Consider the following 25,695-nt stretch of genomic DNA (forward strand, 5'->3'; position numbering starts at 1 on the left):
GCTCTGGGCGCCGGGTGTGCCTGTGCTATGCAGAGGATCAGTGCCCCAGGGTCCATCCCCCTGCCGCTCCACCACCAGAGTTGCTGTGGTCATCCCCGCAGGGGACAGTGCTCCAGAGGGAGGCTATGCCTGAAGGATCTTCCCGTGCTCGTGTGAGCTGTGTCACCCTGGGAAACCGCTCTGAGACCTGGTTTCTTCGTCTTCAAAACGAGAGATATCACTGGATCCACTCAGCCTTCCTTGGGTCACGGACGAGGGGAATCACATCTCAGTATTTGTCTCCAAAGGAAATTAAATCCTCTGAGCCCGGGCAAGAGGAAGGACATATAAACGAATGCCCGTAAATGGCTGCAATCCTTGTGGCATAAACAGATCATTTCAATACAGGGTGGGAAGGAGAACGCCAGGCTCACCTCTGCAGATGCAACGTGAGAGCTCACTAAGTCAGTGGACCTGGAGAGCCAGGCATATACATGGGGTTGCAAAAGGGGAGAGGTAGGGACCGTGGCCCCCGGAGATGACACACTCTCTCCATGACCACGCAGGGGCTTAACCCAGCGTCCCCAGAGCTTTCAAGAGAAGCAGGAAGACTGGGCTTATATGTGAAATTTCCGAATTTTTAGAGCTTTGGCAACTAGTTCCATTAAAATAGTGAAATTATCTAGCTAGCGCTTCATGGACCCAACCAAATGCATCTTCCCTAAGTGCGTGTGACTGCAGGTAAGTGGACCCTCTGGGTGTGGACAGAATGCCTGTGCATGTGATGGAGAGGGAAAGTCAGCTGGTGGATCAGACTGTGCTGAAACCTTGCAGGGACTTCTAGGTGAAAACAAAAACATGTGAGCTCCCTTCCCCCACCCCCCTGCAGCCCTGCAGCTCTGCGCAGGATGACTTGCAGGTTTTGCTGGCAAAGCATCCTCCCTCCTGCTTGGGGCAGAGAGCAGCTTCTCCAGCTGCTGCCCACCTTGCCAAGGTTGCCGGACCTAGGGCAGGACTGTGAGGCAGGGGTGGCATCCGCTGCCCCCCTCCCCCGGCCCTCCACGACCCCGTCTGCAAAGCCCAGTGTGGCCCAGCCAGTCCAGATCTCCCAGTCTTTGGATTCATCTTCCCTCCCCTGCCAGATGGATCTCTTTACAGGCTCTGCTTCCCCAGCCATTCCCAGACAGAGACAGGGTCCATCCTAGTCAGTGGATATTGGCTAATTGATTGAGGTTTTGTCGTTTCTGCTCCAAAGGCAGTCGGGAAAGTCCCCAGACATCTCTTTGAAGGGAAAAGATGACTAAGGTGGAATTGTTTCTAATTGTCCTAAATCATGCTCTCGTGGAACCGGAAGGGACTTTCTAATGCATCCCCCAACCCGTTTTCCCATGAAAACAGAGAAGTGGAAATCCACCCAGGTTCCCCTCGGGAGAAAGGCCCCCTCTCTGTTCCCCTCCTCTAAGGCGAGGGCCAGAGCATCCTAAGGGGGTCTCTGCCCTTGCACACAATGAAGACAACTCCCCACTCCCTTCACTTAACTGAACAGAAATGTTTTCCTCTCTCTGAAAAGTGGATTAAAAAAGCTATTTCACAGCTAAAAAAACAGACTTGCAAACAGAGGATCAGTCTGCTCTTAAGAAGGCTTTGTTGATTCTCCAAAATATTCCAAAGTGTTGATGTAAATAACGACTGCTAAATTACATGTTGCAAAAATAAACGATTCAAGTACACGTTCCTTCCTGGAGCCTTTCTGAATTTGCAAACTTTAGACTTCACCGTGAAGTTTACCCTGTAAGTTTTTAACAAATTCTCCTTAAGATACTTCAACAGAACTCTCATCCCCCAAATAAAGAGTTTTATACCAGAAGAGTGCATGGCTTACAGCGCCCAATTTCCTTCTCATATAACTACTTGTTGTAATAAAGTTAATAAGATAAAAGCATTGCTGTTTTCCATTAAGTTGTATTGCTCTCAAAAGAAATCAAAATCAAAACTTTAATTATAAAAATCCATTCCAAAACATGGACGTTAAGAGACCTAGGCTGGAATACTGCTCCCAGGGCTCAATACATAAGGAGACCTAACCTCTCTAAGCTCCGCTCCAGCTTTCTTTAGGCAAAATGTGGTTAAAATAATAGTCCTTATGACGATTCAGAGGGCTGTGCACTTACAAGATGCACAGTTTTCTGTTTGTATGTTATACTTGAAAAAAGCATTTCATATGTATATGTAAACCAGTCCTTGTTCATACCTATCTCCCAGGAATAGTGGGAGAATCAAAGAGGGTGATGTACATGGCAATGACCAGGGACCTCCAGACCACCAAGGAGGACAACCGTTATCACAGAGCAGGTGGCCTTGCACATGGGACCGTGGGCAGAGAGAGACTTGGAGGAAGACAGGTTCCACTCGCACCAGCTGTGCTGCTTCAGCAACTATAGAACTTCTTCATCCCAAGTTTATCTGGCTGTAAAATGGACACAGTGACCCTTGTTTCAAAGGATAAATGCCAACAGCGGGTGCTAACTTTGCAAATACCATGGCCCACACTTCTCCTCGCCCCCACCGGCCCCGTTGCCTGTCCACGTAACTGGAGCCCCGCCCCTTTGCCTGTACACGTAACCGGAGCCCCGCCCCCCACCCCAGTGATTTCCTTCCTTGTACTCTCAGGGGCCGCTACAGTCAGTCCAGCCCCCCGACACACCTCCTGCTTGCTTATCCCGCATGGAGGCGCGTTGGAATCCAGATGCCTGAGCAGGATGACACGGACCAGGCACAGCAGAGCCAGCCCTAAGGGGCCACCCTGGTGTCTCGATTCCAGGCCTTCTCAGGCTTCCATCTCCCCTTCTCTGTTCACCAGTCACCCTCTTGCCCTCTTCGTGAAGGGGCTTCACCTCCCCTAAGCCTCAGTATCCTTGTGTGGAAAACACAAATAAAAGAAATAGAAGATTGAAGACAACAGATTCTGATTCAATTAACAGATTCAGGCAGCCAGGCCAGAGGCGAGAACCTTCACTGTTTGGAGGATTTTTTTTTTTTTTTTTTTTTTTTGCGGTACACGGGCCTCTTACTGTTGTGGCCTCTCCGGTTGCGGAGCACAGGCTCCGGACACACAGGCTCAGTGGCCATGGCTCACAGGCCCAGCCGCTCCGCGGCATGTGGGACCTTCCCGGACCGGGGCACGAAACGGTGTCCCCTGCATCGGCAGGCGGACTCTCAACCACTGCGCCACCAGGGAAGCCCTGGAGCATTTTTTTCTGGCTCTCAGTGGTGAGGCGATGCACCCAGGGTCACAAAGACAGAAAGTGGCAGCCAAGATTTGAGCAGGATGGGGGCAGCCTGATGCCCAGCTCTTATCCCACTCACGGAGCAGCTGAAGGTGGCCTGTGTTGCAGGGCCTCGACCCCCATCATCCCTATCTTCCCCCAACATCCAATCTAAGGACAAGCAGAGGGCTTGCTATGACCCAGCTGAGGCCACCAAACCTGCTTCCTTCCCGCCGCTCGACGCGGAGACAGGAGCTGCCCTGCCAGGGAGGGTGTGGAGGGCGGAGCTGACGCCCGTCTCTCGGGACCTGCTTCCCCGGGTCGCAGTATAGGCAGCTCACCCTTCACATCCCTGGAGTGATGACTCACCGCTCTCCTCTGCCACAGTCCGATAAAGAACTCAAGCCATTAAGAAATGGAACAAAGTACGAAATGGGAGGCATAGGAGAAAGCCGGGATTAAATCAGCTCATTATTCGTAAATCAGAAACGACTCTCCCTCTCACCGGTTCTGGTGTCTGTCTGTCTGTTGGACTTGAAACTGCAAGAGCTTCTGACAGGCAGGAGGGCTGGGGCTCAGGAAACCCCGTTCCTCCTGAGTAGGGACCCCACCCAGGGGAGGCAGCCACCTTCCAGCTGGGGCACCAGAGCTGGGCTGGCCCAGGCCGCTGTTATTGGCTGGCTGTCGGCTGCTGTCTGGGCTGCAATCTCGCAACCGAGGAGCCGGGCTTATAGGGTGGGCACTGTGGGGCCTGCTGTGCCATTGGCGTGTTTCTGATGCCGAAGTGTCTGGGTAGGGCTGAGCTCAAATGGGTATGTCACCTCTGTGGGGTGAGAGGTGTGTCACCTCTTCAGAGCGTATTACGTCTTCAGGGTGTGTGTCATCCCTGGTCCGTGACACACCTTCTGACTGCTGTCTCATCTCTGATGGGGATGTCTCATGACTGAGAGTCCCTTGATGCCTTCCTGTCCCAGCTGGAGACAGGACCAGCCTGGGTCTCTCCCGGGGACTGTCCTGCTTGGAATGGAGCCAGGAAAGAGAGAGACCAGCCAATCCAGTGCCAAGGATGCCACGGCATCTGTTCCCCAGCCTGGGAGGAGCTCCCCGCCCTGCAGTCTACCAACCACAGAAGGAAGCAGCCAGGGCCCTGTCTCAGGAGGGCTGGGAGGCGGGAGGCAGAGACTGGGAGGAGTGTGGAAATGGACACGAGAGAGGTGCCGCCCCCTGCTGGCCACAACTGGGAAAGGCATGGCAATACACAGGGCCAAGGACAAGGTGTCAGGGAGGAGAAACTTGCCAGTGTTTTTTTTTTTTTTTTTTTTTTGAGGTATGCAGGCCTCTCACTGTTGTGGCCTCGGACGCACAGACTCAGCGGCCATGGCTCACGGGCCCAGCCGCTCTGCGGCACGTGGGATCTTCCCGGACCGGGGCACGAACCCGTGTCCCCTGCATCGGCAGGTGGACTCTCAACCACTGCGCCACCAGGGGAGCCCTTGCCAGTGGTTTGTGCAGACATCTGCTTGTTGCTTTCAGTATCACCCCACCTGGAACACTATTTTGATAATGCCTGACTCCTAGGCTACGGGTCAGGGGTTCCCAAATAAACAGCAGTATTCTGGAACTATTCGTGTGAGGGTGTCTTCCCCTCACCAGAGCTTACTGGGATTGCGCAAACGGTTAGAACTACTCCCCACATCATCCTGACATCTTTTCTGCCTCTAAAGGGCCGGCTGTGTTTTAATGGTGAGTGGAGGGGCAGGGAGGTGAAAGGGCGGGGGCGGGGGGATCAAACACTCAGCAGTGCACTGGGTCCCTGCCAACAAGAAGTGAGCACGAGTTCTTACCTAACAGCAGTGAGGGTCATTTGCTGCAGGCTGGCCAGGTGCCAGCTGCACCTGTGCTCCCTGGATCCAGCAGTGACCCCGTGCTCATTTCACAGATGGAGATACTGAGGACCAGTTAGTGACTTGTCTAAGCAAGGGGCTGAGCCAGGATTTTAACCCAGGTCTGAAGAGCTTCCAAGCGCCTGCTTTTCTCACGTTACCACGCGACCTCTGAATCTGGGCCCATTAGGGAGACCAACGTGCTCTTATTCTACGGCAGCCAAAGCAGGCACTGGCACAGCCCCGTTGGTCTTGCCACACTGTCCTGGCTGTGCTGACATTCTAATTGGGTGGAAGGTGAGATTTTTCCATTTTCTCAGTATCCCAATTCATCTCGTCCACTGTGATTCTCGGATTTGCTCACTTCCCACCCTGCGTCCCTCTTGCTTAACTGTTCCCGGGGTGAAATTCCTGTCTTAGCCAAAAGGGCACTGTTCCTACCGAAGCCAGAAGTCGGGACCTCCTCCCTGCAGCCTCCCTCAGCTCCTTTGCAGCCGACATCTCAGAATCCACCTGCCTCTGACATGCGGAGACAGGGCCCTGGCCTGTCACTGAACCTCACTGGGACCCCGCAAGCCATCTGACTTGACACTGATTTTTTTACAGCTTTGCAAATAGTTGCCTTAGTTCCCGTTCTCTGAATGCATTAGAAAGTTAGAGAAAAAGAAGTCTTTTAAAAATTCCCCAGCTATCTTAATTAACATGCAGAATGCTTTTCTGGCAGTGCACAGGCTGTGTTAAAACGGGAAGCTTCTTCACACAACATATATTTAATCTGTGGCATTCGCGTCCACATGAAATTCAATCAGACATTTTAAGGGAGTTAACGAGGGCTCTCATCGAACTGTGAATAAACGCAGGTGTGATAAGCACACTCCAGCTCCTGGGATGTTTGATCAAGTGATAAAGGTGTGGAGTAGAGTGGGGTTGAAGGACAAACCTTAATTCTAATTCTGTACATTGTCAAAGGGGGTAAGAGAATTTATTGGACAACGCTGGCGCAATCTAATGACCCATTGCCTCTGAAAAATCAATTGCACTTGCTCATTTGTTCTGTTGCTGAGAACTCTAATTCGGGCCTGTTATGTGTCAGGCACGGGGGAGGCAGTGACTGGTGAATGATGTGGTTCCTGTCTCCGCCTGCCTGGAACTCACATTGTAAGAGGGCGAGACAGACAGTAAGTACGTAAGCAAGTGCAAGCAGTAATTTCCAGTTGGGTTAAATAGCAGAGCAGATGAGATGGTATTCAGGTAAGGCATCTGCGAGGCATATTTGAGGTAAGGCCTAAAGCATGAGGAAGGGCCCTTCATGCAAAGAGGGAACAGCTCATGCCAAGAAGGACCAGCATTTGGTTGGAGAGGTAAGCCTTTCAGCTTCTCCTGTCTTCTTTCCAAGTAAAGGTTACATCTGCTACAGATCAGTGGGGAAAGGATGGATGATTTGGTTGCTGGTATGAGGTCAGTAGCTCACCCACAGGGAGAAAGATAAAGCTGCATCCCACATCACACACAAAAGGAAACACCTGACAGGTCCAAGGCTTCACTCGGTGTGAAAGCTTACAGAAATAAGGAGTTATTAGGAAAGAAAGGAGCAGAATATCTTTGTGTTGTTGGAATGAGGAGGACAGATCTCCTAACATAATCTAAAAAGCACAACCTTCAGATGAAAATTGGATGCATTTGACTACATCAAAAGTAAGGATTTTGTTCAAAAAAAAAAGAAACTTTAGACAGAGCTAACAGCTGGGTGAAGACTTGGAGAAGATTTTGCTTTGTCTAAAATGAAGGGATTAATCAGGGAAATGCAAATCAGAACCACAATGAGATATTCCCTTACACCTGTTACAATGGATATTCTCAAAAAGACACTAACAAGTGTTGGTGAGGGTGTGGAGAAAACGGGATCCTTGTGCACTGTTGGTAGGAATGTAAGTTGGTGCAGCCAGTGTGGAAAACAGTATGGAGGTTCCTAAAAAAAATTAAAGCAGAACTACCATATAATCCAGCAATTCCACTTCTGGGTATTTATCCAAAGAAAATGAAAACGCTAATTCAAAAACATATATGCACCCCTATGCTCACTGCAGTATTATTTGCAGTAGCCAAGACATGGAAGCAACCTAAGTGTCCCTCGATAGATGAATGGATAAAGAAGATGTAGTATATATATATACAACGGAATATTACTCGACCATAAAAAAGAATGAAATCTTGCCATTTGCAAAACTCAGATAGACCTAGAAGGTATTATGCTAAGCAAATACGTCAGACAGAAAAAGACAAATACTGCATGTTTTATATGCGGAATCTTGAAAACAAAACAAGTGAACAAACGAAACAAAACAGAAGTGGACTCACAGATACAGAGAACAAACTGCTGGTTGCCAGAGGGGATGGATGTGGGAGTTGGGTGAAACAGGTGAAGGAGATGAAGAAGTACAAACATCCAAAATGGCTTAAAGACTTAAATATAAGACACGACACCAAAAAACTCCTAGAAGAGAACAGAGGCGAAACATTCTCGGACATAAATTACACCAGTGTTTTCTTAGGTCAGTCTCCCAAGGCAATAGACATAAAAGCAAAAATAAACAAATGGGATCTAGTCAAACTTATAAGGTTTTGCACAGCAAAGGAGACCATAAACAAAATGAAAACACAACCTATGGACTGGGAGAAAATATTTGCAAATGATGTGACTGTCAAGCGATTAGTCTCCAAAATTTACAAACAGCTCATGTGGCTTAATATCATCAAAGCAAACAACCCAATCAAAAAATGGGCAGAAGACCTAAATAGACATTTCTCCAAAGAAAACACACAGATGGCAAATAGGAACATGAAAAGATGCTCAACACTGCTAATTATTAGAGAAATGCCAATCAAAACTACAATGAGGTACCAATTCACACCAGTCAGAATGGCCATCATCAAAAAGTCTACAAATAACAAATGCTGGAGAGGGTGCGGAGAAAAGGGAACCTTCCTACACTGTTGGGGGAATGTAAATTGATACAGCCACTATGGAGAACAGCATGGAGGTTCCTTAAAAAACTAAAAATAGAACTACCATATGATCCTGCAATCCCACTGCTGGGCATATACCCTGAGAAAACCATAATTTGAAAAGATACATGCACCCCAATGTTCATTGCAGCACTATTTACAATAGCCAGGACATGGAAGCAACCGAAATGTCCATCAACAGATGAATGGATAAAGAAGATACGGTATATATACACTGTGGAGTACTATTCAGCCATAAAAAAGAATGAAATAATGCCATTTGCAGCAACATGGATGTACCTAGAGATTATCATACCAAGTGAAGTTAAGTCAGAGAAAGACAAATATCATATGATATCACTTATATGTGGAATCTAAAATATGACACAAATGAACTTATTTATGAAACAGACTCACAGACATAGAAAACAAACTCATGGTTACCAAAGGGGAAAGGGGGTGTGGAAGGGATAAATTAGGAGTTTGGGATTAATGGATACAAACTACTATATATAAAATAGATAAACAACAAGGTCCTGCTGTAGAGCACAGGGAACTATAGTCAATATCCTGTAATAAGCCATAACGGAAAAGAATATGAAAAAGGATATGTATATATGTATAACCGAAATCACTTTGCTGTACAGAAACTAACACAAAGTTGTAAAGACCACTACACTTAAATAAAAAATAAAGAGGTACAAACGTCCAGTTATAAAATAAATAAGATATGGGGATGTAACATAGTTACATGAATATAGTTGATAATATCGTAATAACTTTGTATGGTGACGGATGGTTACTAGACTTATTGTGGCAATCAATTCATAGTGTATATAAATGTCAAACCACTATTCTGTACGCATAAAACGAATAATGTTGTAGGTCAAGTATATTTCAATTTTAAAAAGTAAAATAAAATGAAGGGATTCATATTTATGTAGAATAAGAGTTGGCAAATTACAACCCACAGGGCCAAGTCCAGCAGGTTGCCTGTTTTTGTAAATAAGGTGTTACTGGAACACAGCTATGCCTGTCCAGTTATGAACTGTCTGTAGCTGCTCTGTGCTATATCAGCAGAGTTGAGAAGTTGTGACAGACCGTGCAGCCTACAAAGCCTGACATATTTAATATCTAGCCCTTTACAGAAAAAGTCTGTTGACCCTGATCTAGAATATGGAGGGAATGGGCAAAATTTGGAAAGGAAAATTTGCAAAGTCTATAAATAGGTAATTCATTGGAGAAGAAATGAACTGGCTGACTATCGATGATCAAATGAGCATTCTGTCTGGAATTCAAAACAGTGCAGATTAAAGCAATAATGAGATTAGAAAGGGAGGTAATACCAGGTGCTGGTGAAGATGTCAAAAAGTAAGAACCCTGGGCTTCCCTGGTGGCGCAGTGGTTGAGAGTCCGCCTGCCGATGCAGGGGACACGGGTTCGTGCCCCGGTCCGGGAAGATCCCACATGCTGCGGAGCGGCTGGGCCCGTAAGCCATGGCCGCTGAGCCTGCGCGTCCAGAGCCTGTGCTCCGGAACGGGAGAGGCCACAACGGTGAGAGGCCCGCGAACCACAAAAAAAAAAAAAAAAAAAGTAAGAACCCTTGAGCCATCTGGTTAGAACGTAAAGTCGTGTGACCTTTCACAGAGCATCTGACTGCATTTGGTTGAGCAACATAAAGTTGCTGATACTGAACCTGAGGAGTTCCTAGGAAAGCCTCCTGAGCCCTGTGCCCACCCCAGCCAACTGGACAACAATATCGTGTGTGAACATTATTGGCTGTCCACCCTGCATGAAGCTTCCCCGAGCCCACTTCTAGGAGCACCCTGATGTGCTCTTCGTGTATTCTCCCTAGGGAGGCAGACCCCATCCCCAGCTCCAGGGTTGGGCTAGATGGGTTCAGAAATGGGCACATGGCCAAATTCAGGCCACTGAGATTCAAAGCAAGGTTTGTCAGCAGATTTGGGGGAAGTTTTCCTTACTCTGCTGAAGAGGTTTCCTGAATCAGTTCTGTATTACTCTCTTCCCTCGAATGTGAGCTGTAGCTGGGCTGCCTGGAGCATTCTGGGCATTACCTCTTCTTAAACAGAAGATGATGCCAATACCTGGAAGAGGGTGAAGCAAAAAGAACCCCAGGAATCAGAGCTGGGACTCAGACTAAGTTAACCCTAAAGCCCACCCATCCCCTGGGCTTCTAGATGTATGATCCCGAAATTATTTAAGCTGGTTTGTGTTAGGTTTTCTTACTTGTAGCTCAAGACATCCTAACTAATAGAAATGATTTGGGAGCTGTAGGGATTTGAGAGGCAAGGGAGTGGTTAGAGCTTCTTGGGGATGCTAATGAATAACTGGTGACTAGGGGACCCTAGAGAGCTCTAGGATGGGGGTTGGTGGCCAGAAAGACCAGCCGTGATTAGAGGGCTGGAGCTTTCAGCCCCACCCCCTAACCTCCAGGAAGGAGAAAAGAGCTGGAGATTAAGTTCAATCACCAGGGAATTCCACGCTTTCACTGCGAGGACCCAGATTCGATCCCTGGTTGGAAAACTAAGATCCTGCAAGGTGCGCGACGCAGCCAAAAAAAAAAAAAGTTCAATCGCCAATGACCAATGATTGAATCCCTCGTGCCCATGCAATGAGACTTCCACAAAAACCCCTAAAGGATGTGGTGGAGAGCTTCCAGGGGGGCGAACACAGTGAGGTCCTGAGAGGGTGCTGGCCCAGAGGGTATGGAGCCCCTGAACCTCCTTCTCCCCCATTCCTTGCCCTGTGCACCTTTTCCATTTGGCTATTCCTGAGTTGCAGCCTTTATAATAAACCAGTAAGAGTAAGTAAAGCACTCTCCTGTGCCTCATTCTAGCAAACTGTCAACCTGAGGGGGGTCATGGCATCCTCTACATTTGTAGTAGGCCAGGCAGAAGTGTGAGCAGCCTGGACACCCCATTTGAAGTGGGCGTCTGAAGTAAGGGCAGTCTTGTGGAACTGAACCCTTAAGCCTGGAGTCTGGCTCTGGGGAGTCAGTGTCAGAATTGAAGGAATTGTTGGACACCCAGCTGGTGTTGGAGAATTGTAGAATCGGTGTTGGAAAAAATACAGTGCATTTGGTTTCAGGAGAAAGGCCATCACACCACCTTCAAGCAAGGGGAAGGGTTGGTACACTCATCAGTCAGTCATGGCTGTGGGCTGCCCTGAGGAGGAAGACCTAACTGTCCCCTCCCCAGGTGAGGTGTTTCCCATCAGCCGTGGACAATTCTGGAGGAGGGCAGCTGTGAATTCTTAGCTTCCAGTGCTCAAGCACCTGGGGGATGAATGCACTGGCCCAGAGAAAGTGTTCTGGATGGGACACTGAAACCGAGCAGGGTACTGTGGGGCTCCTGGGCATGGAAGTCTTTCTGTGTCCCCTGTTTCTTGTTTGTAGGGAACAGCCTCCAGCCTCCATGACCTTCCCTGAGTTCCAAAGGGCAGATTTGAACAGTTGCTAATCAGGGAAGGGCGGGGGATGCAGAGACAAAGACGGAGCAGCTAAGAAACAATAGTGCGGGCCTGGGGTAGGGTCTTGGTTCCACCTCGAGGGATACACATAACAATATCTTTGAGCTCTTTACAGAACTAAAACCCCCCACAAATGGAAGATGTCAGCATTCTTCATTCCAGAGAAGACCACCTGATGCCAGCTTAAAGGAACCAGAGAAGCTCGTAAAGAGGCTACCTGAAGCCACATTAAAGGAGTACAGGCCCTGCACACACCCTGATCCTTATCTGCAACCCCACCCTCGAACCATTGTTATAAAACTCTTCACCAAATCCTCCCGGGTCGGGACACACAGTTTTTGAGGCAGAAGCCCTCTGTGCACCCCTTTGCCTGGCAAAGCAACAAAGCCACTCTTTTCTACTTTACCCAAGACTCTGTCTTTGAGGTTCGATTTGGCACCAGCGCACAGAGGCCAAGTTTTCAGCATCTGCGCCAACAGCATCCAGTATAGTCAGTACAGCCAATTATCCCTCTGAGAAGCTACTGAAGGAAGTGACAAGAGGAACCAGTGGCAAAGCCTGTGGCCAAACAAGGAGAACACAGCAGTAGATCAGGAGACAGGACTGCTGGCCATGGAGGGACAAGGACGCCATGGCAGCTGTCAGTGTGGCACAATGTCAACGTGCATTGTCACATCTGGAGCTTGTCATCCAGGGATGCCAGAGTGGACACATGACAATCAGAACCAGATGCCACCCTTACCGCCATCAAGGCCTGGACACCGTCACCCCAGCACTCTCCCTGGGGGCAAGGGGGAAGAGAAAAAGCCCTGAATTGACTAAAATTTTTTCACCCCCTGGATCGGACTCCAGGGTAGAAACCGGAAATAATTAAAGAAAGTTACATTGGTTTGCCCACTGGCTGATCTGCAGTCACCACATGTGCTCCTAGCTAAAACATGAAAGAATGTCATTAACAGGACAACACTATTAGCTAGTTCATTAATCTCGGTCATTTTCACACTTCCGTTGTCAACTACAATCCTGGTCGTTTGAACTGAAGCCTCTCTACTTAATTACAGTGTTTATCAATTAGCAGTTCATCCCCCATCCTGGGCCTACCCTGGCTTTCAGCAAAAGATAAAGTGCTTGGATTTCACAACTGTTCTTTGTAGGGGGTCCCCCTCCTTTTGGGCAAACAGCCATGTTTAGTGTTACCAGGGCAATCATGTGTTGCTGAGTGAATAGGACCATTTTCAATGATGTTGCTAATGGCTTGGCCTTGTCTATGAACCCAAGGTGATTTCGAGCATCGGGGATTTCCAGGTGCCTCACAGGGCAGCTGGGAGGCGGTTAACCTCAGTTTTCTTATCTGTACAATGGGCATAATAATAGAAACTTCCTCAAAAACTGAAATGACAAAATGCACGTAAAGTGGCTAGGAAAGGGCTTGGCATGTAGCTAGCACTCAATTAATGCTAGGTATTAATATATTGTACGTTAAATATTTTTTCTTTTAGAGATATAGTTGATGTACAATATTATATAAGTTACAGGCATACAACATAGTGATTCACAATTTTTAAAGGTTATACTCCATTTATAGTTATTATAAAATATTGGCTATATTGCCTGTGTTGTACAATATATTCTTGTAGCTTATTTATTTTATACATCATAGTTTGTACCTCTTAATCCCCTACACCCCCCTTCCCTCTCTCCATAGGTAACTACTAGTTTGTTCTCTATATCTGTGAGTCTGTTTCCTTTTTGTTATATTCACTCGTTTGTTGTATTTTTTAGATTCCACATATAATTGGTATCATACAGTATTTCTTTCTCTGTCTGACTTAGTTCACTTAGCATAATGCCCTCCCAAGTCCATATGTTAAATATTTTAAAAACTTTTATTGATGCGCCCTTACAGAAAAGCACACATATCATAAATGTATGACTTGATGAATTTCCCCAAACAGGAAACACCAGACAACTGAGGAAACATTGCCAGGGCCCCAGAAGCCCCTTCCCGCATCACTCATGTTAGTACACCACCAGGATGGTAACACTGTCCTGACGTCTCATAACGTAGACTGGGTTTTGCCACGTTTTGTATTTATATAAATAGGCTCACATTGGGTGTGCTGTCTTCTTTCACTCCACACCACGTGCCATTCATTCACGTTGTGTATAATTGTACTTCGTTCATTTTCATTGTATTATACTGTGCCACTGTGTCAATATACCACAATCTGGTTACACTTTCTTTGGTGTTATGGGCTTTGAGGTTGAAGGTGACTATGAATAAAGCTGCTACGGATATTCTTGCCAGAGTCTTGTTTTTTTGTTAACTTTTTGAGATCATTGTACATCCACCTGCAGTTGTAAGAAATTATACAGAGAGACCTGGTGTGCCTTTTACCCAGGTTCCCTTGGTGAGAACATCTTGCAAAACTACAGTACAATATCATAACCAAGATATTGGCATTGATATAATCCACTGTGCACCTGGTTCAGGCTTCTCCAGTTTTATTTGTACTCATTTGTAAGCTGAGTTCTACACACTTTTTGTAATTTTTATTTTATTTTATTTTTATAAATTTATTTATTTATTTTTGGCTGCATTGGGTCTTCGTTGCTGTGCGCAGGCTTTCTCTAGTTGTGGCGAGCAGGGTCTTCTCTTGTTGCAGTGCATGGGCTCTAGGCGCAGGGGCTTCAGTAGTTGTGGCACACAGGCTCAGTCGTTGTGGCTCGCGGGCTCTAGAGCACAGGCTCAGTAGTTGTGGCGCACAGGCTTAGTTGCTCCACGGCATGTGGAATCTTCCCAGACCAGGGCTCGAACCTGTGTCCCCTGCATCGGCACGCGGATTCTTAACCACCATGCCACCAGGGAAGTCCCAACACTTTTTAAATTTTTGTCCACACCGTGTGACTTGCAGGATCTTAGTTCCCCAACCAGGGACTGAACCTGGGGCCACGGCAGTGAAAGCACTGAATCCTAACCACTGGACCACCAGGGAATTCTGGTGTTCTACACACTTTTTATCACTCATGTAGGTGTACTTGCCACCAGTCAAGACACTGAACATTTCTGTCACCAACAGCCCATGAGGAACACATGAGCAAACTTGACAGTGAATCACATGTTGACAGCAATTTTGTTTTTAATTGTTTTTTTTTTTTTTTTTTTTGGTGGTAAGCGGGCCTCTCACTGTTGTGGCCTCTCCCATTGCGGAGCACAGGCTCCGGATGCGCAGGCTCAGCGGCCATGGCTCACGGGCCCAGCCGCTCCGCGGCATGTGGGATCTTCCCGGACCGGGGCACGAACCCGTGTCCCCCTGCAGACAGCAATTTTTTGAGAGACCCAGAGCCACCCAGCCAGGCCACCCTGGATTCCTAATTCTCAGAAACTGTGGGAGATAATGTTTTGTGGTTTTAAGCTAAGTATTGAGGTAATTTGTTTTACAGAAATAGATAACGAATACAAACACCTACATCAGACCCTCGTTAAAAATGTAGATCTCTGAGCCTCACCTCAGGCGTAGAACCTGCCTTGTATAAACTCCTCCAGGCAATTCAATCACTATTCTGCCACTAACTCCACTCCGTTTATTTCACCCTTTGTCCCAGCCTAAAAAGTGGGTACAATCATGCCTACCTATGAGTGTTTTTGTTTTTGCTTTGTTTGATGTCTGGGTTAGGGATGACGTACATACAGCAGGGTAGCAGGCCCCCCCTGGTGCCCCGTCCATATCTCCTCACCATTTCAGAGCACACCTGGCGGGTGGTGGGAGACTGCAAGTCCCTGCACTGCTTTGTGGGAAACCTTCCTCTTGCCTAGAGCTCATTTTGCTGCCTCAGCAGCAAGCTTGAAGTGCTGGGGATTTGACACCCTCCCTGCCCCGCCAGCCAACGACTGACGGCAACTGGTGTATAAACATCCCGGCTCCCTTACCTCCCTGGTAGGATGGCTCTGAGTCCCACAAGTCTCCAGCAGAATTAAGTCACCCTCACGTAGAGTGGTAACTTGCTGGATAATACCCCGTTTATTGGCTGCCTCCCCTTACCCGGATCACACCCTATAAGCATTGTCTTCATGGCCCAAATAAACTACTCCCACCCATGTCTTTGTCTCAGGGTCCGCTCCAGGGAGAGAGAAACTAAGACAAGTACCTCACAGAGTGTCGCCACATTGTATGTGCTCAGTTAATGCTTTTGACTATATTTAAACAACTGCATGTCTGGTTGGTTAAAAGGACAAGGGAGAAAATTTCCACACTAATGACAAACTGAGGTATTTGCAGTGTCGAAAATCCAAAGATATCTATCCAGACTCTCAAATATACAGTCGGTTACAAATCAACAACTATAACACCACCACCAATTTTAAGAGGAAACAAAGTGGTAATCAAGCAATACACAGGAGGGGAGACCAAACAGCCAACAAGTATGTGAAGAGTGGTTCCAGGTCAGCAGTGATCAGAGGAATTCAAATTCAAACAAGAGGTCCTCTCACACCCAGCAGAGAGGCTAAGTTAGAAATGTGGGGAGGTGGGAACCCTGCACTGCTGGGAGGGGAAAGCCGCAATCACCTCTCTGGACAGCTTGCAGGCAGCATTTAGCCAAAATGCAGAATCCATTGTCTCCAACACCCAGCAATCCCACTCCTGGGCATGTAAGTCCCAGGGAAATTCTCACATAGTACCAGGTGGTTTATCACGGTGTTTGATGTTGGGGATTTGGAGGCAGGCTGGTAAACTGTGACCTGGGGAAATGGATAAGTAACTAGGTCCCCACCCCTAATGGGACACGGACCCCAGAGCTCCCAGGGGAACAGAGCCAACTGGGAGCCTTCCCTCCGTGGGATGTTTTTTGATGCCGCACATTGCACCCCTGCCCAGCTCCTTCCCTGCCGGGTCCCACTTCCCTGGCCTCTCCTGGGTTTTCCTGGGAGCATTTCCCAGTGACACACTGCATGCAAAGGCTCTGCTTTTGAAGAACCAGATCTGGGACATCCCTTGGCTGTAAGTGCCAGAGCCTGAGTTCAAATTCAGGTTCAACTATTCACTGCATAAACTGCCTCAAACAGAGCACCACCCTAGCAGAAACAATGACAACAATATAACAGCAAACCCCCATACAGACGGAAGACCTAAACTACAACCCTTGCCAATGCCTAGAACTCTCGCCAATGCTGGCTGTGAGAGTCCCCATCCACAGGCCACCTGGAGCTTTAACAGCGCTCCGGGAGTCCTGCAGACAGACAGATGCTGGTGTGTCCTCCTCTGACAACATGCCAGGCAAAATTATGGTAGAGAAAGTTGCTAGAGTTTTGGAAGCTAGGGAGGCTTTCCTTAGCCTAGTGATTATTTTTTTCTTTCAAACCTCTCTTGCAAAGAGGGTAAGTTAATTCATCAGCCTAAAGTTCTGTGCTAGATTCCGTTGCTCCCTCTCCTGCAGCCAAAGGAACGTGTGCATCGTTTTTAAAACTTAATTATTTACTTATTTTTAACATCTTTATGGGAGTAGAGTGTGCGTCTGTGATGTGTGTGAGTTAACATCTTCTACAGTTCCTCCCACTCACCAACAGAAGGAAAATGATACCCACGAGGGACTTGCTGTTCATACCTTCTTGCACCAAAGCGGTGCTGAAGCAAAGGCCAGAGCAGACACAGCTTTTTCACCATTTTGGGGCAATTATCCCAGAATAGGGAAAACAAAATAGCACCCTTATTATAACCTTACGTGGAAAAGAAAGGAATGTGTCCGGTGACTGTCACCATGGACCTGAAAATCCACCTACCCAGTCTTCCTTAGAAATGCTGGATCCACGAATTTGAGGAACGGCGCTCACTTAACCCTGCCCCTGCCCTCCAACTCTCCCCCAGCCACACCCCTCCCCCACCGCGCTCTCCACGCACAGCCAGAGAACTTTCGTGGAAAGGCTTTGAAGGTGGCTCCTGAGGAAGATGATATAGGGATTATGTGAGGGAAGGGGACCTCAGAGATTGGCTGAAGTAAAGAGAAGAGTTTAGAACATTCTTTATTTTACTTGGGGGGAAATTCTACTGTGCAAAGCTAAAGCCATATTCTAGGTTCCTCCTTCCTCCGGCTGACTCAGAAGCAAGCACCTTTCAGAGGGACGGGGCCTTCTTCAAGAGCAGTTACCATCACAGATTTGCTTCACTGGTGGAGGTTTGCATCAAGAACAAACTTTAACCAGACAGACCCCTGATCTGGCCTTGCTTACACACGTTGAGTACTTTGTTTGCTTCCCAAATACTTCTTGTTCTCATCCCTCTGTGAACATGATGGGACTGCACTCCTGGGCCCCTCTGGTTGTTTGAGGACACGTGAGCAATTCTAGCCAATAAGTTGCAAGGGAAAGTGACATTTAATTGCCAATGCAAGGTCCTCCAGAGCCCTCTTTTCCCCCTGGTGTGATGACTAGCGATGTTCAAGATGGCGGTGCTTCCTTTAGACTTTGATTCCTGAATGACCACTATGAGCAGAGTCTTCCCATATCTGTAATGACCCACAGTGGACATGTGAGTAAGAAATTAATCTTTTTTTTTTAACATCTTTATTGGAGTGTAATTGCTTTACAATGGTGTGTTAGTTTCTGCTGTATAACAAAGTGAATCAGCTATACATATACATATATCCCCATATCCCCTCCCTCTTGCATCTCCCCCCCACCCTCCCTATCCCAGCCCTCTAGGTGGTCACAAAGCACAGAGCTGATCTCCCTGCGCTATGCGGCTGCTTCCCACTAGCTATCTACCTTACGTTTGGTAGTGTATATATGTCAATGCTACTCTCTCACTTGGTCCCAGCTTACCCTTCCCCCTCCCCATGTCCTCAAGCCCATTCTCTACCTCTGCATCTTTATTCCTGTCCTGCCCCTAGGTTCATCAGAACCATTTTTTTTTTTTTAGATTCCATATATATGTGTTAGCATATGGTATTTGTTTTTCTGACTTACTTCATTCTGTATGACAGACTCTAGGTCCATCCACCTCACTACAAATAACTCAATTTTGTTTCTTTTTATGGCTGAGTAATACTCCATTTTAAGTCACTGGGTTTTTGGGGTTCTTTGTTACTGTGGCTTAACCAAGCCTGTCTTGACTGATACACCCTGTAATCTGTAGTTCAGATAACTAAATTCAATGGCAGTTGATGTTGTATTTCCTAAAGAATGTAGATAAATTATAACTAAATATGTAATAATAGGGAGATATCCTTAGGAAAAATGTCTATCAACAAATGGGAGGGCATTCCCTGGAGATCCAATGGTTAGGACTCTGTGCCCTCACTGCCAAGGATCCAGGTTCGATCCCTGGTCAGGGAAATAAGATCCCACATGACATATGGCATGGCCAAAGAATTTTTTTTTAATTTTAAGAATGAGAAAAAAAAAAAAGAAGGGCAAAAACTGATGTCAGATTATATTAAAAGATAAAAGCAGGCAACTTGAAGGGACAGAATTTGCCATGTGGATGAATTTTACCAGAGATCTGGCTGGCTCCAGAGGTGTCTCTATTGGGAGGAGGATTTGGGCAATAAAAACACCAACACAGGTTATATTGCCCAAATGTTGGAGACCCAGAGAAGGAAGGAACAGTCTAAAATTGCTACCAACAGAGCTACGGCACCTCCTTTGCTGTTACCAGCAGGAGTCAACCAGTCAACGTCACTCAGAAAATTAGCACAGTGAGAAAGACACGATTATATGATACTCATTTTCCCTTTGTTAGTTATTAATGAAATCCTAGTTTTGTCCTGATTAGCAATGGTTTCTATTTAAAAACACTCCTTTTTCCAGACTCCCTTGCAGCTAGAGATGGTCAGGAGACCAATTCTAGCCAATAGGAGGTAAGGTAAAGTGTACCAGGTGGAATTTCCAGGAAACCTATCATTTCCCTAAGGGGACAGACCCGGGTAGCTCATGCTTTCTCATTTTGCCCTTCCTCCTAGCAGAAACAAGAAGTGATGCCCGGAAATGCTGCATCCTGTGAACATAAGGATAAAAGTCACAGGCGCAAAAGAGTGGGGCAGAAAGATGAAGCAAGCCTGGGTCTCTGGCAGCAGCACTGTGGAGCTGCCACATCATCCCAATACTTCCTCCTGAGGAGGAAGGAACAGTGTAGAGAGAAAGTCGATTCCTGCATGCTTATGCTACCCAGGCAGGTATCTGTTACACACAGCTGAACTCACTCCTGACCAGTACGCCTGGGAACCCCCAATTCACAGCTAGGAGCTGACCCACAAATGTGTCTTGTTTGACCAGCACAGTGTTTGAAGCAATGGTATTTAAAAAGTGGAACCTAGGGGCAGGACAGGAATAAAGACGCAGACGTAGAGAATGGACTTGAGGACTCAGGGAGGGGGAAGGGTAAGCTGGGATGAAGTGAGAGAGTGGCATGGACATATATACACTACCAAATGTAAAATAGATAGCTAGTGGGAAACTGTCACATAGCACAGGGAGATCAGCTCGGTGCTTTGTGACCACCTAGAGGGATGGGAGGGAGACACAAGAAGGAGGGGATATGGGGATATATGTATGCATATAGCTGACTCACTTTGTTGTACAGCAGAAATTAACACAACATTGTAAAGCAATTATACTCCAATAAAGATGTTTTTTTAAAAAAATAGTAATAATAAAAATTAAAAGTGGAGAACTGCATTCAAAATCCAGATTTCTGGGGCTTCCCTGGTGGCGCAGTGGTTGAGAGTCTGCCTGCCGATGCAGGGGACACGGGCTCGTGCCCCGGTCCGGGAGGATCCCACATGCCGCGGAGCGGCTGGGCCCGTGAGCCATGGCCGCTGAGCCTGCGCGTCCGGAGCCTGTGCTCCACAACGGGAGAGGCCACAACGGTGAGAGGCCCACGTACCGCGTACTGAAAACCTGAAGAGTATGGAAATTTTGGGCTTATATTCCTCCACGGCTGAGCAGTCCTCCTGCCCCTATGACCCCTTCTAATTTAGGGGAGGCACCATATCATCACCCCTGAGTTGATTTTCTCACAAATCCCCCAGACCTGCTTCCTCTACTGTGTTATGTGTGTGCTCCCAGCAGCCACAGGAGCTGGTGAGCCTTGGGTAGCAAAGAACCCGGGTTAGCTGTCCATCTTGGTTTGGACCCCTGATCTCAGTCAGTTATTCAACATCTGAGCCTCTGTTTCCTAATAGATATAACAATACCTACCAGAAGGGATGGTGTGGGGTTAAAGGAGAAAATGTGAAAGCATTTCGCATGTTATCTGCTATTTTAAATAAATCACATCACAGTTCCTCAATAAATATGAGTTCCTGTCCCCTCCTCTGTAGGTTTTAGACACCAATCTTCCCACGAGGGAGTAACTCAAGGATGTGACTGCTCAGGGATTAAGCACACCAGATGTCCCTTTTGGGGGTGACACGCCTAATTTGGTGACTACATCCAGCCTCAAATTTCTGACTTACAGGAGGGCTCCCTGGCAGAAGCTGCCTCAAAAACATCAGAGTTGGAGTCTGAAAACTTCAGTTCAGTGAACATGGGCCTAATGTGACCCAAGGGTCCTCCTTCTGGCCCCCCCTTCCTGGGACATTTGTCTGTGTCCCTTGTCCATCATGGTCTCCTAGGGTTGAATGGTTTTTGCTAATCCAGGGCTGCACCCCTTTCTCTGCCCTTCCTAAGCCAGATGAGGCTGGGGGTTGGAGTTAAGTTGAGGTGGGAGAGAAGGGGGAGAGGAGACGGGGTACAAACAGACAGTGGCTGACCAAGGGGCACAGTCACGGCATCAGGCGGGAGGTTCCGAGGGGCCCTAACTCTCGTCCCCACCTCCCCGACTCCCACCACTGCATCTGTGACACACCGTGTCCTCACAGCCTCCAGTCCAGTTCCCGGTGTAAAGCCACCCCTATCCTCCCCGCCTCTCCTGACTCAGAGAACCCCGGTATGGCTCCCGGGCCAGGCGCCTTCAGGAGTTCACTATCCTCCATCCTGACTAGATCCTACTTCTCCCTTGTTGGGTGGGTTACCCTCAAGCTACCAGTGCCCAGGCCCACACGTGTGCCTCCTACATCATATTTTTCTCCACAGAAACCTTCTCCCTACAGCCGCAGAGACATATTCGCACTTGAATAGCACCATGTGGGAAAGCTTTCACACCAGCAGGACCAGAGAGTGACGTTTATGGATGGACTCAGGAAACACACGACTCCACTGAGGGCCCCCTGACCCCCTAGCGGTGACTGCCCAGAGGGGTGAGGGGGCCTCAGAGGCTGCCTCTGACCCTGGTACCAATGTGACCAAAAAATCAGGATCTCAGGCCTGTCCACCAGTCCCGCTCCTGGAAGTGGAGGGGCAGGTGGCATTGGAAAGTGGGGAGAAACGATTCCCCCCCCACACACACATCCAGCTGGCAGAACAGGGGCTCATTCCTCTGAATCCCAGGGTGGAGGCAGTCAGCAGCTGTGATTTCTCACAAGCACCAGAGCTGCAGGCACAGCCTTCCTTACCCGGGCTCCAGCCCTGTGGAGAACTGGGCAATCTGTAGCCCTCACTGAAGGTTTTTGGTAAGAGATTTAGGCCAGTTACTAATTAGCCATAAATCCTAAGAAATCCCATGATCTGTAATATCGAAGTTTCCCTGCAGACCCTCTGTATTGCCTTTTGCCACAGCCAGGAATGATGAGGTTTCTTTGTGAAACCCCACCTATGTAAGATAGACAGATAAAATTGAAAATAAACATGCTGACCGCCACTTACTGAATTTTTCTGTGTGTGTTAAATATTTACACGATTTCCTCACACATAACCTGAAACTTCTTCACACTTCTCATAACTTCTCCCAGCAGGAAGGGCTGGCCGCTCCCATCCACACCCCAACGCCAGTGCCCAGGGTGACCCCTGCTACCTCTGTGTGTGCGAGGCAGCCACGTGCACCCATTCACTCTTTCACTTGTTCACTGTACACGTCTTACTCTGTGCTACTTTCCAGATGTTGGAGGAAAACGCTATGAACAAGACCAACAGAAAAACTAGCCCCAGGGATCTTCTACTCCATGGGTAGAGAGAAAAAATGACGACCTTCGAAGAGTGATGAGGGCTATAAGGGAAACAAGCAGGTGCAGGAGGAACTGTGGGCAGAGCGGGGAGGGAGAGTCTCTCTGACCTTGAAGCATGTCTCTTCAAGGTGACCTTTCCTTCCTTCACTCCTTGAAGCAAGAAAGATTTACTGAGCATGTACTCTCTGCTGGGCATTTGGCCCTGGGGATACAGGATGAAGAAAAGAGGCCAGAACACCTGCCCTTGTGGTGCTTGCATTCTGGTAGGAGAGACAGAAAAATGAGTAAGATAGAAACTTTGTCAGATCGGATGAGTGTGGTGAAGGACCACAGAGGAAGGAACAGGAGGGGATGTGCTGGACATGGCCAGAGAGACTCACCAGGTAGCAAAATGTCCATCGATGGATGAATGGATAAAGAAAATGCAGTGCATATATACAATGGAATATTCTATTATTCAGTATTATTAAAAAGAAGGAAATCCTGCCAGTTGCAACAACACGATGCATTTAGCAGATATTATGCTAAGTCAATTAAGCCAGACAAGAAAGGCAAATACTGCCTGCTACTACTTACATGAGGAATGTAAAAAAAAAGAAAGGTGAACTCATAGAAACTGAGCGTAGAAAGGTGGTTGCCAGTGGCTGGCGGTGGGGGAAATAGGGAGAGGTTGGTGAAAGTAAAAGGGTATAAACTTTCAGCTATGAGATGAATAAGGTCTGAGGATCTGATGTAAAACGTGGTGACTCTAGTTAATAGCACTGTATAGTATAATTGAAATCTGCTAAGAGTAGAGCTTAAATGTTCTCCCACACACAGAAAAGGTAAATATGTGAGGTGATGGATATGGTAATTAACTCACTGGGGTAATCATTCCACAATGTATACGTATATCAAATCAGCATGTATGCTTTAAATATCTTACGATTTTATTTGTCAAGTAGACCTCCGTAAGGCTGAAGTGGAAAAAAAGAACAGACAAACGGGAGGGAGCCACAGGTGAGTGGGGGCGCAGCCTTCCAGGCAGAGTCCAAAGGTGCTCTAGGTAGAGGCGTAGAGGGTTTTGAGATAAGACCTAAGAGAGAACGCGTCAGCCATGCAAAGAGCCAGAGTAGAGAGCCCTGGGCAGAGGGAACAGCGTGAGGTGTGTTCAAGGAACAGAGAGGGTCCAACCAGGAAAGCAGAGTTGGCAGCTCTTAGTGGAGATCTTCCTCTGCCCTCTCCCCTTGGGCGGAAAGACTCACTCCCTCTTCAGAGTGTACTCACTGACGGAGCTCCAGCCACATTAAGTAACAGTTAGTCTAGTAAGAAAGACAGTATTTTAATATCCTCAGCAACCGCTCAGTGCCTGGAGCTTAGTAGGTGTTTGTAAGATGAATGTTTGTTGACTGACTGACGGACTGACTGGGAGACGACAGGCTACTTCTATCTGACTACAGTCAGCCTAAGAGGAATAATTTCTGGTTCTAGCTTTACTCTCTGCTCTTGATATTTTCCCTTGTGAGCCCCTATTCCCCTGAGGCAAAAAGCAGCCAAGACACCAGCATATTCCTCCCTTTGAGCGTCCTGCCCGAGGCCGGAGGAAAGGCAGCAGGTGTACGCACTCCTGTGTGTAGTTTCTCTCCTGCCCAAAGCGCCAGTCATGACCCCACCTCAGTCCTGACTTTGTTCCAGGGTTTTCTGCCTTTTCTGGTCCTACCATCCCTCAAACCGCCAGCTCCTGGCCCTTCCCTGCCTCCTACTGCCTTTTACTGCACAGAGGAGGCAGAAGCCATTGGAGGGAAGCCCACAGCCCCTCTCCCGCCGCATCCTCTACGCTCTGCCTCAGACCCCTCTCCCTCTGGTACTGGAGAGGGACCTTCGGCCCGAGTCCCCATCTCCTCTCAGTGCTTCACACACCAGTAACTCTCCCCTCTCCACTGCAACCTTTCACCGCCACACAAACATGGTCTTATTTCTTCTCTTTAAAAAACAACGACCCTCTCCTAGCCCCACTTCCCTCCCAGGTGTTACTCCATTTCTCCTCCCCTTCGCAGCCCCGTCCTTGAAAAGCAGCGTGTAATTCTGTGAGGGAACGAAACCGCCCGCCCGCCTCGGCCCCGCAGGAGGATAACCACTTGCCTGAGGCGTCTCACAACAGGAGGTCCCGACAAGGAACTCGGCGCTGCAGCGGAAAACTAACCAGCAAGAGTTGGGAGGGGCCGGAAGAGGGCGGAGACGACCAACCTCCCAGAGTCCTTTGCACCGGAATCCATCTTGGCTGAGAGACGCGCGCGCCACCTGGAAGGACCCTGAGTCAGACTACAGGGTCAAGCAAGAGGATGGGCCAGAGGCAACCCGGAAACCAAGCCCATTACCGTGAAGCCCGAGACTGCGAGGCACATGGCAGAGCATTTCTCCTGCATTCCCTAACCCAGCTGCTCTCCGCCCAGGTGCTCCTTCCCAATAAAGTCTCTTGCTGTGTCAGCACGTGTGTCTCCTCGGACAGTTCATTTCCGAGATTTAGATAAGAGCCCACTCTCAGGCCCCGGAAGGGGTCCGCCTTCCTGCAACAATTCCTTTCTCCAGCTCGCCTCCTGCGCATCTGCTGTGAGCTAGTGCCAATCAGCCTCTCACCCCACCCATCACAGGTCACCAGAACACCCGCGCCCTTGCTGGTGCCAGGACAACTCTGGGTCGAGCGTGACAGATTTGCCCCTCTTTCTTGCCTGATACACTTGCCTTCCAGGATCCCACATTCTCTTGGCTTCCCCTGCCTCCCCAGGTCCTTCTCATCCCTCTAACATCTACACACTGAGGAAGCCCCAGGGCTCAGTCTTTGGACTTCTTTTCTTTTCTATTTATACTCACTCCCTTGGTGACCTCATCTAATCCCAGAGATTTCAATGCCACCTACATGGAGCCCAGTACTCTTTTTTTATATTATGCAGCTACCTACCCAGCCTCTTCACTTGGAGGTTTATCAGTCAGGATAAACTAGATTACAATGCAGATGAAACAACTCCAACGTCTCGGCGGCTTAAAACCACAGCGGG

This window comes from Aethalodelphis obliquidens, unplaced genomic scaffold, assembly GCF_003676395.1.
Source record: "Aethalodelphis obliquidens isolate GAN/ISIS:26980383/991018 unplaced genomic scaffold, ASM367639v1 scaffold62, whole genome shotgun sequence".
NCBI classification, from domain to species: domain Eukaryota; kingdom Metazoa; phylum Chordata; class Mammalia; order Artiodactyla; family Delphinidae; genus Aethalodelphis; species Aethalodelphis obliquidens.